The 17,720-nt window shown below is 37.4% G+C and overlaps 1 protein-coding gene across 5 annotated transcripts in view; it reads left to right on the top strand.

Annotated features, from left to right (window-relative positions):
• Positions 1-17,720, top strand: part of ARHGAP24 (Rho GTPase activating protein 24) — a 726,334-nt gene that overhangs the window by 460,749 nt on the left and 247,865 nt on the right. Inside the window, exon 1 of one of the 5 annotated variants that reach the window (XM_055312967.1) lies at positions 1,091-1,220. The exons of the other annotated variants lie outside the window; for them this stretch is intronic. The gene's annotated coding sequence lies outside the window, so the exon portion shown is untranslated. Of the gene's footprint in view, positions 1-1,090; positions 1,221-17,720 lie in introns of those variants that run through there. 5 annotated transcript variants of the gene reach the window in all.

Raw genomic sequence — 17,720 nt, 5'->3', positions numbered from 1 at the left:
AAACAGGAAGGACTGCAGAAATGTGGTCAGTGCCTTGCACAGAACCTTCTGTAGTCCTGCCTGGCAGCAGATCCTAGGAACACATTCTTATTCTATATAGGCTTTGTCTGTGGAATTCTCTCAATCATTTGAAAACTCATCCTACAAATGATGTTTGCAGATCCAACATGATTTTGTCCTTATGTACAAATACCTCAAGCCCAACTACCCAAGGTATATCAATGTTTAGGATTAAATCCTTTAATCTCACCTGCCAATACTGATTTCCAACAAAACTAACAAAAGCCTCCCAAAAGCTCTTTGCCAAATAATCTAGTACCTTATATATACACACACCTTTGTGTATGAGTGTGTACATATATATATATATGTACTTTGCGCATATATATATATATATACACACACACACACAGTTTGTTGGTATAGGTGCTGTATATCTTTATAATTCTTTGTATTATAGGATATTATATTATAGTATATAATTCTTTATAATTTTATATATATGTGTGTATATATATCCATATATGCTATGTAGATAGGAGTTTTTGTGTTGTCATTTCTGTTTTGCTTTAGTCTGAAATATCCTCTGAAATTAAGTAATAGCTATGTGTAAATAATACAAAAAAAGATTTCTCAGTAGAATTGAAAGTCTCAGATCTTTGTATATTAGATTTGTTTGTGTATTTCTATGCATGTTTTAAATTTTTATAAAAAATCTATCTGAAAACAAATCTACCATAATTTAGGATTAGCTTCTTTCAGACTTGTTATTATCCCATGAAATGGATTGTCTCTAAATAATTCCATGATTTATAGCATTTCGCTCCAGTTTTTTTTTTCCTATTTCTCTACCTCTTATTCAAAATGGGGATTTTAGCCAAATTGGCAAATTTGAAGACTTTGCTGTCAGGCATGCCAAATTGTAGACTGGAGTGAACTTTTATGGCCAAGTGCTAAGCATTGGGGAAATGTGGTTGAGAAAGGAATGTTGGCAGAATTTAACATATAGTACTTATTTCAAGAAAATGCAGTCAGTCTCTTTGCTTCTCAAAATGTGTTCTGGGCAAATTTTCCTTATGATACTTAAAAGAACTAAACAGAGTAATTAATGGATGATGATGTCTTAACTTTCTTTGAAGAATAGTCTGTCAGAGGGGGAAGACAGAGATTCAGAGACTGCAGGCTGGAAAAGGAGACAAGAAATGTGTATTCCATAAGAGGTAGGAGCCACCTCTTTCTTTTCATCTTGGTGTCTCTAACACCTGGTGTAGTAAAATGCTCGGTGCTGGGTAAATACTCATTGAAGTGTGTATGTTTACTGGGTTTATGGAGGACTCACAATCATATGAAATGGTTTTATTATTGGCGATAGCTACTCCTAACTTGGTTGTATTGAACTCTTATTTCCTGCTGTGTAAGATCTCTCCATCCCCTGGTGCAGCAAAGTCCTCTTTGTAGCTCTAATGGCTAAAGTGGAGGGAAATTCTTTATGTCCCATTTCTCTGCCTTCCTTTCTGATAATGCCACCAAGAGAAAGATGGAAGAAGATAGAAGTGTGTCTACACAGAAGCTGTTGCTGAGGTTAGCCTCTTAACACTGACTGGTTATTACCTCCCTCTCCAAAAGCTGATTCACTCATAGAGTACATTTGTGAATTATTCAGGATCCCTCGAATGGGAAATCTGCTTCACATAGTAGGATTTTCCAATGTAGGCATGGTCCTGTTAGATGGGATACCATCAGAAGGCCCCAAGGCCAGCTGCTTTCTTTTTCTTATCCAGCTACCAGGAAACTCACATATCCTGGTCTGCTAAGGCGGGATAACAAAGGCTCTTTCGCTATTACCGCTTCCTTCAATGCTGTCATCTTTCCCTTTTCTCCATGAACCATGAGCTTCAGGCCCTGCAGATTGAATGACTTGCAAATCTTCGTGTTAGTCTTCAACTTGGAGAAAGTATAAGTGACAGTTCTAGCATACTTCAGAATTTACCAGCAACTCTCTGTGCTTTCCTGACTTGTTCTGATGGCTGAGAAAATTTCTTTTCCTCCCCTTCAAAAAAATAGGGTTTATTTTGAAAACTTTTCTCCAAGAGGCACTTTCTCTGTCCTAATTTTCCTCTTGTCATAGTCAGGGGCAGAGAAATGGGGTTGGGGTTTTTTCTCTGAAATGCATTTTCTGTAAGCCCTGAAGGGAAGTGGCTAGGTACAACTTCCATTGTGGTTTTCAACTTAGAAGGTGAGTTTTTAGTAGTTTTTCTCTTCAGATTTTGATCTTAACAGCAATTCCAGGGGAATGGAAAGACAACTTTTTATCTATATTTGTCTGTGCTCTTTTATTGGATTCTGGAGAAACATTCTCTGATGGATAGTGACGTTAAAAGGTGAATTGTGGATTGAAAAGATATATGCATCCCTATGTTTATTGCAGCATTATTTAGTATTATTTAGAATAGCCAGGATGTGGAAGCAACTCAAGTATCTATCAACAGGTGAATGGATAAAGAACATATTATAGTATGTATATTTTATATTGTTTTTTAAAAATAATGAAATTGCCATTTGCAAAAATATGGATGGATCTGGAGGGTATAATGTTAAATGAAACAAGCCTGTCAGAGGAATGCAAATACCACATGATTCCCCTCATATGTAGAATTTGAGAATATTATTCAGCCATTAGAAACGACAAATACCCACCATTTGCTTCAACGTGGATAGAACTGAAGGGTATTATTCTGAGTGAAGTAAGTCAATCGGAGAAGGACAAACATACGGTTTCATTCATTTGAGAAATATAAAGAGTAGTGACAGGGATTCAAGGGGAAAGGAGTGAAAATGAGTAGGAAATATCAGAGAGGGAGACAGAACATGAGAGACTCCTAACTCTGGGAAACAAACAAAGGTTAGTGGAAGGGGAGAAGGGCGGAAGGATGGGGTGACTGGGTGATGGACACTGAGGGGGACACTTGACGGGATGAGCACTGGGTGTTATACTATATGTTGGCAAATCAAACTCCAATAAAAAATATACAAAAAAAGAGAAGCCAAACAAATGAACAACAACAAAAAACAAAAACAAAAACAAAAAACCATACTCTTAAATACAGAGAAGAAAATGGTTGCCAGAGTACAGGTGGATGGGGGAATGGGTGAAACAGGGGAAGGAGGTTAAAAATACCTTATCTTGAGTCATGCATAAAATTTTTGAATCATTATATCATATACTTGAAACTAATATAGCACTGTATGTTAATTATACTGGAGATAGAAGATAGATGGATAGATAGATAGATAGATAGATGATAGATAGACAGATAGACAGATTTTTAAACCATGTAGTGGGGGAAATGCCCTCTGGAGATATTTCATCTGCGAGAAGCAAGGAAAGCAGGATCAGGCATAAGGAGAAGCTGGCCCACAGCACAGTTGCAATTGAGGTCTCAGCTGATGCTGCAGGGGCCCCAGAGCTGGAATCCCCCTCAGAGCTACTCTAAAAGGAACCAGACATGGTTTCCTGGCATCAGCTAGTCTAGTTGTGATGGGGAAAGGGGAGACAGATAAACTCCGGTGAAGCAGCTCCCTGTTGCAAAGGAGAGCAATTTCCATGAAGGCTTCTGTGAGTCATCAGTAGCCAACATACCAGCCTCTAGGATCTAGACAGAGCAGTAGGGAATCCATGAGAGTAGCTATAGCTTTATTTGTATCTAGCTTTCTGTATCCCAGGCAATGTTCCAGGCTCTTTGTATCTATCATTTAATTTGATCATTATCACAGCTCCAGGAGGCCAGCTCTGTTGTCTCCATTTCCAGGTAAAGAAACTGAAGCACAATAAGTTCTTTTTTTTTTTTTTTTTTTAATTTTTTTATTTTTATTTTTTTTTTTTTTTATGATAGTCATACAGAGAGAGAGAAAGGCAGAGACACACACAGGCAGAGGGAGAAGCAGGCTCCATGCACTGGGAGCCCGACGTGGGATTCGATCCCGGGTCTCCAGGATCACGCCCTGAGCCAAAGGCAGGCGCCAAACCACTGCGCCACCCAGGGATCCCCAATAAGTTCTATCAACGGTCAAATAGCTGACACTATCAGTGAATGCATGTGCGTGTGTGTGTGTCTGTGTGTGTGTGTGTGTATGAGTGTGACTGACTTAACATTACAAAGGTAAAGTTCCAGAAAATCAAAATGAAGTTATATAGATTCTGGCTTAAAAATATGAAGTGTTATAGGCTGGAGCCTGATTTCTGAAATATGAGCAAGCAGATTTTTATTATTACTAAGGGAAATAGATATTTTTGTATTAAGAGTTTGGCACTTGAAGTGAGAATAGACATTCTCATTTATTTGCAATTATTTCTATGTTTAAGCCTATCATAAAAATAGGACTAGATAAAGGTGCCCACTTACAGTTCTTTTGAAGGTATGTTCTAAGGTCACAGCTATCCTGTCGTAAAAAACTGGAGAGAAAAACTCACTTGCCTGCAGATGCCTTACTTATATGTGAATAACTATATCACAGAAGGAATGTGCATCTGTAATTTTTTCCTACGGAAAACTGTTTCATGCTGGAGCTCAGCATTCTTCATTATGGAGCTCACTTTGCTAAAACTGTCTCAGCTTCTTCAGAGACTCCCTTCACATGCTAGCCAAGTTATCACTCACTATCTAGCCACCAGCAAGCACACTTAATATTACTCGTATGTTGGAAAGGTCACAAAAGGAGAAGGTGTCATCTATCCTGCCATTAGCTGTTACTATGCTAATTATTTCCAGTACCCTCTGACTATTGCGTATCACTTCTGTAAATTTCAGCATTTTTATGAGCTAAGTGAAAAGTTAGGGAGCATGGGGACTTAATCCAAAAACGGCACTGTATATCATTTTGTCAGAAAAATGTAAATACTTAACGAAATTGCAAACAATTTGGGGGATTTCAAAGACTCCCTGAAACCCAATGGTGGACTCTAGATTAAGATCCATAGCTTAAATTTGGGGTCCAGAGACTTTATTAATTTCTATTTATCAATTTATCTTTTTCTCCATATTTAGCTATTTATCTCTATGTTCCTATGCATCTATCTATTCCATCTGTATACATGCATGCATAAATGTGACAAAAATTTTTTTCTCTTATTTGTAATCACATGGGATACAGTTAATCAGTTTTTACTTTTATCCCCCTGGTCTAGTTGTTTTCTCTACTGGTTCTATGATAATGTAACTCTCCAGACCTATTTCATGCATTTATAAAAAGAACTCTTTCTAGGCGGAACATTTCCTGGGTCTGGAGACTGTACAATTTTTAATTTACCAAAACTTGAAGCAATTTAGATGGTCAGTGCAGCTGCACTATGGAATAGGCCATATGAAAATAGATAGTTCTGAGAGATAGCTCTGGGTGTCTATGAGAAAGAAGAAGGCTTGGCCAGTTTTTTATTTTTGAGATAATTATTTGGCCCCTGCAATGATAGTTTATCACCCATGTCTATATTTACAATTCGTCTTAGGATGAATAAAGTCATTGGTTATATTAATTTGCTGTCATTTAAATGACATTTAAAAATGTAAACCAGTATTTGATGTCTATTTTGTGTGAAAATGTGGAGATATTTTAATAGTATTCTCGCAAAAAACAGGCATAAAAGTTGGTCATTTTCTTAATCATTAGTTAAATATGCTGCTAAGGCATTTAATTTATGCCACTCTCTTTATCTTAACTCCCCCACCTTTGTGTTAGTACAGTAAGGCGAAATCCATGCAATTATATTTGTTACCCAAAGGCAACTAGGACAATCTCTTTTTTTTTGTCTGCCTAAGTCTGTAGGCAGTCTTGAAGCTTGTATTTTTTTTTCTTAGTTAATGTGTGGAAATCATTTAGAGAATGTGAGTAGGAGTTGTTTATGGTATGAAAACATAATTCTATATACACAAGTAATTCTGAACATGAATTAAATAAATGCCTTGAAAATCAGCATGTTTTTGCTACTATGTATTCTTTTATTTAAGAAAAAATTTGCTTCAAAATTCCCTTCCTACTTAAAATGCCTTAAAATATACATTTGAAAGAGGCTATTAAAATGATACAAAGGGCATTTTGAAATGTTTGTAATCCCTTGAAATTCTAGTGGCTGCCATGTCAACCAGAAGGCATTTGGCACATTTGTGAACCCATTTGGAGTGTGATCTTATGATCACACTTGTGAAGAGTGTTTATTGAAGAGTGCTCTTTTACGGAATTGGTAGAATGTTCATCCATCCCCACTTAATTCTAGTATTCATTCTGTATGCCACATCAGAGGTCAGCAAAGATTTTCTGGAAAGTACCAGGGAATAAATATTTTAGGTTTTGCAGGCCAGATCATCTCTATTGTAACTACTCAACTCTGCCATTCTAGTGTAAACAAATGGGTATTGACTGTGTTCCAATAAAACTTTAATAATGAACACCAAAATTTTGGATTTTATATAATGCTCAAATAGCAAGAAATATTACTTTTCTTTTGATTTTTTTCCAACCACTTAAAAACATATAAAAAATAGATAGTAGACCAGATTTGGCCCATGGGCCATAGCTTATGGATCCTGTAGCTAGATAAAAAAAGCAAACCTATGAAAAAGAAGCTGAAGATACTAATATAAATCACTAATCCCCACTGGTGCCACCAGAGCCAGAATTAGAACTCTGAGACAGCCTGTCTCCCCAGGCCATAGCATCACCCACAGCCTCAAAATCATGATTCAGGAGCGGTTTGCCAACAGTTTTATTTAGAAGCGTCATCTTTTAATAATACCTTCCCCTCCCCCAATCATGATGAATCTAAAAACTTTTAGTGACCAAACCAAAATTCTCTGTTTAAACCCTGTCTTAGCTCATTTAGAACTCCAGATTCTGCCCAGAGCTGAACTCTGTTATGTAACTTTTTAAGAAATGAATATCAATAATAGGAGATGGGTGTGCTCAGCATGAAAACAAACACACAAACAAAACCAAACCAAACCATGTTTTGTTTAGTCTGTACAAGTGCAGGGAGATATAAGTATTCTAAAATGGAGGTATCCCTTGCAAGATCAAACAAGCTCAAAGTGGCTTCTAAACTCACAGTTTTACAATGGACGCTAGCATCTTAAAAATTTAATATCTTAAGGAAAATGACACTACTTTGCTTACTGGGAGAACTAATGAGCTCATTTTCTCAGAGGGGTAGCTTATTTTTCTTACCACTCATTTATTAACATCTCTCTGCCCCTAACCCACCAAGTTTCCTTTAACATCAGCAATGAGAAACACTGCTATCATATTTACAGCTAAGGTTCACTGAAATAGGTGTCTGGCCTTATATAAAACATGCCAGGCTTTATATACAATGACTCATTTAATCTGTGACCACATTTGTGATTGATACCAATTTCCTTTCTCGTAAGCAGTAGTGTACATTCACATTTCTAACAAATGCTGAAACCAGATTTCACATCCATCTGAGTCCACAAAACCACCACAGTCTACAGCTTTCTTATACCAATTCAGGACAAGAATATGGATAGGTTTATTTTCTAGATCCCATAGAAGCCGAATATCCAGGAGTTGAGAAAAATAAAGAGGACAAATAAATGAGATTAAAGGTTTAAAAAGTTAATGTACTCTGCATTTTCTTCATCTCTCCTTGAGACTCACATTTCTTATGTTGTCTGTATTCTCTTTCTTCCTCATTAGATTTGAAGCTCTTGAATTCTATCCCTGGTGCCTGACAGAGTGGCTGTCCTATAGTATATGCTCAACGCAGGTCTGTTGAGTTAATGAATAAACTAGACTTCAGTTTTATTATCTATGGAATGATGGCACTGTATTAATCAAAATTTTAAAAGCCTTGCAGCTCTGAATTATTCAACTTGATCATAGCTTTCTCTACACTGAAGGATACTGGAGACCAGAGAAGTTCATGAATTTCACAGACTGTACTCTTTAAAAGAAAAGTAGTTTGCACTGCATCCTTCATTAACACTAAAACCAATAGTGTCTTTTAGTATTTGGGTGGCAGCAGCTGTTTATTAACAAGCTATTCGCTGGCATAAATGTGATTTTCCTCCCTCCTTTTCCTTTGTGATATTGATTTAATTATGCATTCATGGGCTGTGTATGTTTACCTGTCTTTTTTTATCCAATAATTGAAGAGAGCTTTGCAATCCAGTCATACTAAGAAAGTAACGAAGTGTTTAACAAGTGTCAGTGCCTGTTATTATGAAAAGAGAGTTTCTCCAGGTTGTTTTTTTCCTGTGGTAGGGCCTCTTGGAGCTGTATCTTAGCTGGGGAAAGAGTGTCTGAGTGAGTCGGTGGCCAGTCAACAGAACAACCAATATGTAAGAAATGATATGGGAATGAGAAAGAGAAAACATACTTCACGGGAAAAGGAGTGTAGCAGAAGGAAAATGAGTGTGCAGCAGACGCCTGCTGATAATTTGGGATGGGAACTAAGCTTGCAGCGAGGGTAAAACTGGCATATCACTATGCCCTGTGCCAACTCTCAGCAAACCAGGGAAGGCTCTTTCATTCTTTTCTTTTACTTTCTTTCCTTTTCTTTCTTTTTTTTTGTTTCTTTTCTCTTTTCTTTTTCCTTTCCTTTCCTTTTCTCCCCCTCCTCTTCTTTCCCTCTTCCTCTTCTTCTTCCTCCCCCTTCTTCTCCTTCTCTTCCTTCGTCTTAACAGAAAACTGAGCTGAAGTCTTCTGAATGTTTCAAAAAGTGAAATCTCAAGAATCATCTGCAACCCAGTCATGCACCCTTGAGCCTGTTGGACTTCCTGGCTTTGAAACAAATGTTATCTTTGTCTATTCATCTTTAGGTTCATTTGCCTGGTTCATTATTCAAATGCTGCCTTTCTTAAAACTTGTTCTTCTTTACAGCCCCATTACATCAGGCCTAGAAGGGCCCAAATGGCAATCCTGAGATATCCTGGATCTTGCAGAAATATACTGGTCTAACCTGCTGACATCCCTACAGCCTAAATAAGAAAACTGGCAATTTAGCAGAAGAACCACCTAGGAATTATAAAACCCCAATTCATTCCAGGCACTTTGCTAACTGTTTTTGCTAAATACCAAACTGTTTGCTTTAGATATATGGTGAGTCTGCAGTTAGAATTTAAAGAAATGACAGGATTTTGATTAGATGACTCTGGGGTTAGGAATTTCAGGCTGAAGAAATATTGGCAAAGCATAAAGGAAGTTTTGAGACCAGAAAGGGGTACTTGTGGAATAGAGAGAGGGGATGTACTGGGGACATGCAGTGTGATTCATGTGTGTGTCCTACTGATCCAGGCTGTCCTGGGGAGCTACCCACTTGGCTGTTTCGTTTACAGTGCCAATTCAAAGAAGCCCTGATTCTTAGGGAGCTTAGCTGCATTCAGACACCAGGCTATCCTCACAGGCATTCAGTTAATTTTGTGAAAATATAGAACTCAATGCTAATCAAGTGCTTATATTTCAAACATCAGAGTAATAAACCTAAATTTGAACTTTTATATTAATTCAAAGTGCATCAACCAGCTATGAGTCTAATGGCCTTCACCAACTTTAGAGGACAGTCACCAGACTGTTACAAAGTAGCATTGGTTTAAGGATCCCCTGATCCCATACAAAAAGGTTTCCCATGAACTCCTACTTGATCAGCACGCTTTTAAAATAACATGTTGTGTCTATGACAAGAAAGAGGAGTGGGTAGGAAAAAGTGCTTATTAGTTTTCAGAGACCGTCTAACAAAGTACCATAGACTAGGTGGCTTAAACAACAGAAATTTATTTTCTTACAGCTATGGAGGCTAGAAATCCAAGATGAAGGTGTTAGCAGAAAGTGGGTTTCTTCTGAAGCATCAGTTAGCTGCCTTCTTCCTGTATCTTCTCAGAGTCTTTCCTTTGCATCCATCTGTGTCTTAAAATTTCCCTTTCCTATAAAGACAGTAGTCAGTTTGAACTAGGGTCTACTCTCATGATCTCATTTTAACTTATTTGCCTCTATAAGACCCCATCCCCAAACAGGGTCAGACTCTGAGGTACTAGGGCTTGGGACTTCAACATATGAATTTTGGGGAAATACAACTCAGTCCATAATAGGGTCAAGAAGAGGGCAACCCAGATGGCTTAGTGGTTTAGTGCCATCTTCAGCCCAGGGTGTGATCCTGGAGACCCAGGATTGAGTCCCACGTCTGGCTCCCTGGCATGGAGCCTGCTTCTCCCTCTGCCTGTGTCTCTGCCTCTTCCTCTCTCCTTCTGTGTCTCTCATGAATAAATTAAAAAAATAAAAATAAAAATAAAATAGGGACAAGAAGAAGAAAACCATTGCTGTTCTTCCAGAAGCTTCTCTTTTTATGAGGCAAATTCTTGTTATATTTATTACTGACTACTTGAGTCCCATCCCATTACTCAAAGAAAGAAGCAAAAATTCAGATCTTGCTATACATCAAGCCACAATCCAGAATTCTACTTAATCCTTTCATAAATAATGGAAATCCTGAGTGATATAGCAACCAAAGTATTAGCTAAGAACAAATGAAATAGAAATGGAGGCTGTTCAGAGAAAGAACAAATATTTTATATCTAGCTACACTTTCCTATAAGCTATCCTTGAATTTAAAATTCTTAATTTTGGGATCCCTGGGTGGCGCAGCGGTTTGGCGCCTGCCTTTGGCCCAGGGCGCGATCCTGGAGACCCGGGATCGAATCCCACGTCGGGCTCCCAGTGCATGGAGCCTGTTTCTCCCTCTGCCTGTGTCTCTGCCTCTCTCTCTCTCTCTGTGACTATCATAAAAAAAAAAAAAAAAAAAAAAAATTAAAATTCTTAATTTTGGGCAACCCTGGTGGCTCAGTGGTTTAGCGCCACCTTCAGCCCAGGGCGTGATCCTGGAGACCTGGGATCGAGTCCCACGTCGGGCTCGTTGGGCTCCCTGCATGGAGCCTGCTTCTCCCTCTGCCTGTGCCTGTGTGTGTGTGTGTGTGTGTGTGTGTGTGTGTGTCTTTCATGACCAAATAAATCTCTAAAAAAAAATTAAAATTCTTAATTTTGCTTCTAGGTTTGTTTTTAGCATTTTGCATGAAATAAATAGACTAGACATGCTCCCCTGTGTTGCTATTATATTTTGTTTTTTAAGTCAGGCTTATTTTCTTTGGGAATAAGTCCCTTTCTAACAGTGTTGTACTAATGTGTTAAATACTACTGCAATGTGTCTAGTCAGGAGGAGGAAGCCAAAAGGAGTGCTTGATAGATCTTATCAAATTGTTCAAGTCTTCAGTAGTGAATTACCAACTTGTCATTCAGGGTGTTGAGGAGCAAAGAGTACCCAGACAGGCAATTAAGGCTTCTGGAAAACAATTAGTGCAGGGGCATGACATGGTATAGGGTTCATTCTTTCAGCACCAATCACATTGTCTTTCTCATGACTCATTATTTCTGATGTGTCACTTGCTTACAGGAATCACAGGGGAGATAATGATAGATCTGTACTTAGGGTTACTTGACTCTAATCTAGGGGCTATGATGTGTCATAATGGGCTCTTTGAAAGACAAATAACTCATTCTGATATGGTTATAACTGATACAAATCAATTATCATTTGAAGAGTTTATTTATTTTGTATTTTATTTTTGATCAGCTGTTCTGTCCCATGGATAACCTATTGCCAACTTAATTTTATGGAAATCACCCCCAATTTCCTGATATCAAATACAGTTGACCTTTGAATAACTTGGGGCTTGGGGCACTGACTCCCATGCAGCCAAAAATCCACATATAACTTTTGGCTCCCCCCAAACTTAACTGTTAATGGCCTATTGTTGACCAAACTTGCCTTACCAATAACATAAACACTTGAGCAACAGACAGTTTGTATGTTAAAGGAATATGATAAAGTAAACTAGAGAAAATAAAATATTACTAAGAAAATCAGAAAGAAAATAAATTTACAGTACTATATTTATGGAAAAAAAAAAAAGAATGTACAACTTGACCCATGCAGTTGAAACATGCATTGTTCACGGATCAATTATATACAAAACCAGTTACTTCTGCATTTGGTCCTCTTTCCCTATATTATGATAGAGGAACTGTCCTTTTCCTTCCTAAGTCCTGTCCTTCATCTGTCTTAGAATTCCGTCCAGTCTAACCTTTTAGAGAGCCATCATCTATTGATTGTACTGTTTCCATCTTGTTTGTAGTTTTGTCTTCCGTATTTTTTGTACCCATACGCTTAAAGCAGTAGTCTTGGAATTGGCATTTTTTTTTTACAAAAGTAAATTAATCTTATACATGCTAAACTTTGAAAAATATGACCACACAATCATGTTATTATTCTCTGATTTAAAAAATCATCCTAACCAAACTTTGCATTATCCATTAGTTTGTATGTTTTGCTTCTTTTTGCAACAAAACTGTTCTAAACTCCATACTATACTCTCCCCAATTCCTGTCTTTGCCTCAGTCTACTTATGCACCACCCCCTAGCTCCACCAAACTTTTCCTTATATTATGTCATCAATGGCCTCTAATTTTTCTAAATGATTGTTTCAGGCCTCATAATAATTGCCCAGTCAAGCCATTTCACACACTGATCACTTCCTCTTTCCTGATATACCTTCTTCACTGGGTTTCAAGGATACTACATTTTCTTGGTTTCCTTCTTACTTCACTGCTCACGTCTTCTGGTCACCATAGCTTGTTCCTCCTCAGCTCCTTAACCTCTGGGCGTCCCTTGGGTTCAGTCCCTGGTTCTCTTTGTCTTGGAGAACTGTGATATTTTCCTAGCTTGTCCTCAGACTTTATTCTGCCTCTCCCTCTATTCTACACATTTTTTAAGAGGCTTTATTTCTTAGAGCAGTTTTAGGTTTTTGGAGAAAATGTGCAGAAAGTGCAGAGAGTTCCTGTATATGGAGTACATTTTTGATATTGAAATTCAGTCAAGTCACTTCCTGTTTAAAAAAATCGTATCACAGCTTACTGGCCCCAGATAGACTACCCAATGTTCCAATGTGTTTTCTTCTCCCCCTTGCTCTCTGAACTGTAATCACACTTGCTTTCTTTCAGTTTTTCAAATGTGCCACACTTTAGCTATAGAATCTTTATATATGTTGTTCTTTTTTTAAAAAAAAATGATTCCTTTCCATCATTTGAAGATTCATAAGATAACTCCTACTCATCTCTCAGTACCTCAAGTGTTGTCCCTTCAAAGAAACCTACACTTGATTCTCCCTCCCCAGTCTGTATCTTAACCGATTACTGAAGGTCCATGACCTATATTTCTTGGCATTTTTCTTTTATAAATAATGTCTGTCTCTCTCACGAGACTGTAAGTTCGGTGACAGCTAGAACTCTGCTTTTGCTCATCCTTTTACTTCTAGCACATTGCAAAGTGCCTGACATGTCATAGTCATTTAATAAATATTTGTTGACGGAAGGAAGGGAGGGAGGGAGGGCAAGAGGAAGTAAAGAAGGAAGCATGAGAAAGAAGAGGTAGAGAGAGAGACATAGGAAGTTACTGTGATCTAGAAATGGGTAGATACTGGGGGTGAAAATCAGAAGCCCTGAGTGTTAAACTTATTCTATAACCTAATTCAAACTCAGTGATTGATTTGGTTTATTAAACATTTAGTAAGAATCAGCTCTGAGGTAGATATTATATGCCAAGATTCCATTTTTGAGGAGCTATGGTTTGTCATCCCAGTGAACATTCCTTGGAAGTGGAGTTCCACTGAACACTGTGGAAACATGAATCGAGTCCATTTATAAAGCAGCCCAGCACTTACAGAACTAGCAGGTGGGCAGATGGGATCCTGATCATGCTGTATCTCTTAGGCAGGTTCTCTAATTCCTATGGCCTCTATTTCCTCATCAGTGAAATGAACATTACATCTTGAAACTAACAGATGAGATGATGTATGTGAATGTCTGCAAACGAATGTCACCTAAGTGAACATGTAAATGAGTTCCACTGGTCTACCATCACAATGTGTCTAACCTGTCATCAACCCAGCTCTCTTTCAGGATCATCTCTTTCTTTCTAATATGTTAGAATCCAAAATGAGTGTTAGTTAACATTATTCTCCATCATTTTCTCCCATAGCTGATGTGATGTGTGAAAATTAAATCATGTAACAGGACTCAGTGGAAAAAGAATGGGATGATCTGTAGTGCTAGTATAAAAAAAATGGACTTATCTTACACAGTTGCATTCCCTCCCTTCTCTGAATGCTGAAAGTCCAGATCTGAGCCATAAACGAACCCTCTCCTCAGTCAGTATGAGCTGGGCACCTTAACATTAAATTCACCCACTCGGCTCAGCCCATTGCTGTTAACCTGTGAACCCCAGTGGATTTGATCGCTGCTTCCTTTGAAATGAGTGCCTCCTCATGCACTTGCTGGCAACCCGCAGTGCCTCTTCATTGGTTGTCAGGAACACAAAGCCTCAAGGGCATAAATGATGCTATGGATGGATGGAACAGCTGGTGATGGGCTACTCATGCATAGGAACTCCAGGCAGCAGATGAGCTGTATGCTCCCTCTATTGGTTACTGGTGTAATTACACAGAAGCAGCCAGGCACAATGGCTCCGCGTGTTAACAGGGGCTGAAAACACTATCACCTTCAAAGTGCAGTATTACCACCTCCTTGCTCCTCAAAATAATTAGGGGGTCTCTTTTTCAAATACTTGAATTTGGAGCTTTTACATCTCTTGCTTCCATGGCATTTGCAAATTCATATTCACCTTCAGGTTACTTATTTAAAAATATGAAACAGCACAGAATCTTGACAACCACCAACAATATAAAGAAACCGAACTGAAAGAGTAGGAATAAAAGGTTCACAGTAAAAAGAAAGAATATGGCTCACACTTAACAGCTTGGCTTCTGTTACACAGGACAATGATCCCTGTGTGAATAAATTGCCAACTTGGGCTGGATCTCTAGCAAGCACAGTATATCTTTGAAGCAATTAGCAATTAGAGTCATACCCTTGCAGCAAAAAGTGGATCTTTAGGATTCCTTGGCCAAATAAATATCGAAAATTACTTTTAAATAGGACCCTAAGATTCACCTAATAAAATTAGATTTTATCTTTAACAGCAAAATCAAAATCAAAGGAAGGAATAATTTTTTTCCCTTAGAATCTCAACAAAATTTAAAATAAATAAGCCTCCTTACAGTATGAATAATATGGGCAGCCCAGGTGGCTCAGCAGTTTAGCGTCGCCTTCAGCCCAGGGCGTGATCCTAGAGTCCCAGGATCCAGTCCCACGTCGGGCTCCCTGCATGGAGCCTGCTTCTCCCTCTGCCTGTGTCTCTGCCTCTCTCTCTGTGTCTCTCATGAATAAATAAATGAAATCTTAAAAAGAAAAAAAAAGAAATCAGTGTGAGTCTGAAATTAAGTAGCAAGACTGCTGTTATCCTAGTCCACTGGAATTGGGTAGTATAGTAATGACAATGTAATAATCATAACAATAATTACTATTTGTTGTACTACTATGTGCTAACTATAATATTAAGTCCTTCATATGAATTATTTGATTTGATTCTTGCCACTCTCAGTAGTTAAATATTTTTTTTACGTGAGAAAGTTAGGTTCCAAAGTTTAAGGAACTTTCCAAGATCACAAAACCAGCAAGTGAATGACACAGAGTTCAGATCCAAATAAGTTAGTTAATTTAAGATGAGAATTAGAAAATGATCAGAGAAATTTAAATTCTGTCCTCTAGTAAAAATATTTATGATATCTTATTAGGTCTCTGGAACATGATATCTATGGTTAACTATAATTATATTTTAATGATGAACATTTTCTATCCTTTTAAGAATTGTGTTCCTAGGTAATCATTTTCATATTCGATCTCTGAATTTTTCTTGCTAAATTAATGCTTGATGTCTGTGCTAGACTTTGATGGAATGCTTATTCTACACAGCAGTATTTGAGTGGGTTTATTTATTGTTTTTGTCTCTTACCCATCTACTGTAGAGGCTGTGGGCCTCACCCTGGCACACCTGTTGAGTGGCCAGTACTGTAGTGGTTCCATCTGCTTCCCCAGGAGGCAGAAGGTTAGGTACCCTCCTTTCCTGATCCTCCCTACATACACAAGTTGCCAAGATGCTCTTCTGTGTCAATGTGGAGGCAGGATGCACAGGTACAGGTGAAACCTTGCCCTTTTTTCAGTAATTTGTTAAGGCCTTGTACTTAAATATTAAAAATGCATTGATAAATAATTTGATGGAATGTTACTTCAAGAAACTGACCAAAAGCAGTTAAAATACCATATGGAAGAAGGAAATATGAGGATATTGTGTTTATCCAACAGTGTGATGTTGTGCCAAACTGTTATGCCAACCATCTATTGTTGAGAAGATTTCAGTATGGAAGATGATATTTCTTGAATATATATTCACGTTGACAGTGGGCAAATTAGTGTAAAGTGACAAAATTGAAGACATGCTTAAAAGGCAGTATATTATGTTATATTAGCTTCAGTGTGGGCAAACATATCATTATTTAACATCTGGTTTCCTAACTGTTCTGTAAGAACAAATTGATTTTATGTTTTAACAACATAAAATTAACTTTATTCAGGTATAATTCACATACCATATGCTTCATCCATTTGAAGTGCACAATTCAGTGGTTTTAATATTTTCATAAAGTTGTGCAACCATCATGACAATCAATTTCAGAACACATTTATTACCCCAAGAAAGAAATCTCATGGCTATTAGCATTCACTTCCCGTTCCTTCCAAGCCCCAAGCATTAGACAACTGTTAATCTACTGTCTATATTGATATGCTTATTCTGGATATTTCATATAAATGAAGTGATGTGATATGTGATCTTTCACTTAGCCCTTTTTAACATTTATCCATGTGGTAGCACGAATTGTACCTTCATTCCTTTTTATGGATGAATAATATTACATTTTATGAACATATCACTTTTTTATGTATTTCTTCCTCTGTTGGTGGGCATTTGGTATTTTTTCCCCTCTCCCTGACTATTTTGAATAATGTTGCTGTGGGGATTCACGTACAAGATTTTGTGTGGACATGTATTTTCAATTCTTTTGGGTATATACCTAAGAGTGGAATTGCTAGGTAATATTATAATTATATGTTTAACATTTTGAGGGACTGCCAAACTGTTTTCCAAAGTGACTGCATGCTTTCTTCCCATCAGCAATATTTAAGGGTTTCTACTTCTCCATATCCTCACCAATGCTATTACCTTTTTATTATAGTCATCCTAGTGGAGATGAAATGATATGTCATTGTGGTTGATTTGGTTCCCTAATGGCTAATCATATTGAGTATTTTTTATGCACTTTTGGTCATTTATGTATCTTCTTTGGAGAAATAAATGTTCAAATCTTTTGCCTATTTCTCAATGGAGTTATTTGTTTTTGTTGTTGAGTTATAAGAGTTCTTTATGAGGTTTGGATACAAGTTCCTTATTGGACATATGACTTGTAAGTATTTTCTCCTATTCCATGTGGGGTTTTTTGTTTCTTTTTTTGTTTATTTTTATTTTTTACTTTCTTGATGATATCTTTAAGGCACAAAAGTTTTCAATTTCTATGAAGTCCAATTTATCTGAGTTTTCCTTTGGTGATTTTGTGTCATGTCTAAGAATACTTTGCCCAGACCACGATCATTAAATTTTATTCCTGTTTTCTTTGAAGAGTTTTATAGTTCAGCTCTTACATTTAGGTATA

Source organism: Nyctereutes procyonoides, unplaced genomic scaffold, assembly GCF_905146905.1.
Source record: "Nyctereutes procyonoides isolate TBG_1078 unplaced genomic scaffold, NYPRO_anot_genome, whole genome shotgun sequence".
Classification (NCBI taxonomy): Eukaryota; Metazoa; Chordata; class Mammalia; order Carnivora; family Canidae; genus Nyctereutes; species Nyctereutes procyonoides.
This window is presented reverse-complemented; position numbering and strand designations above follow the sequence as displayed.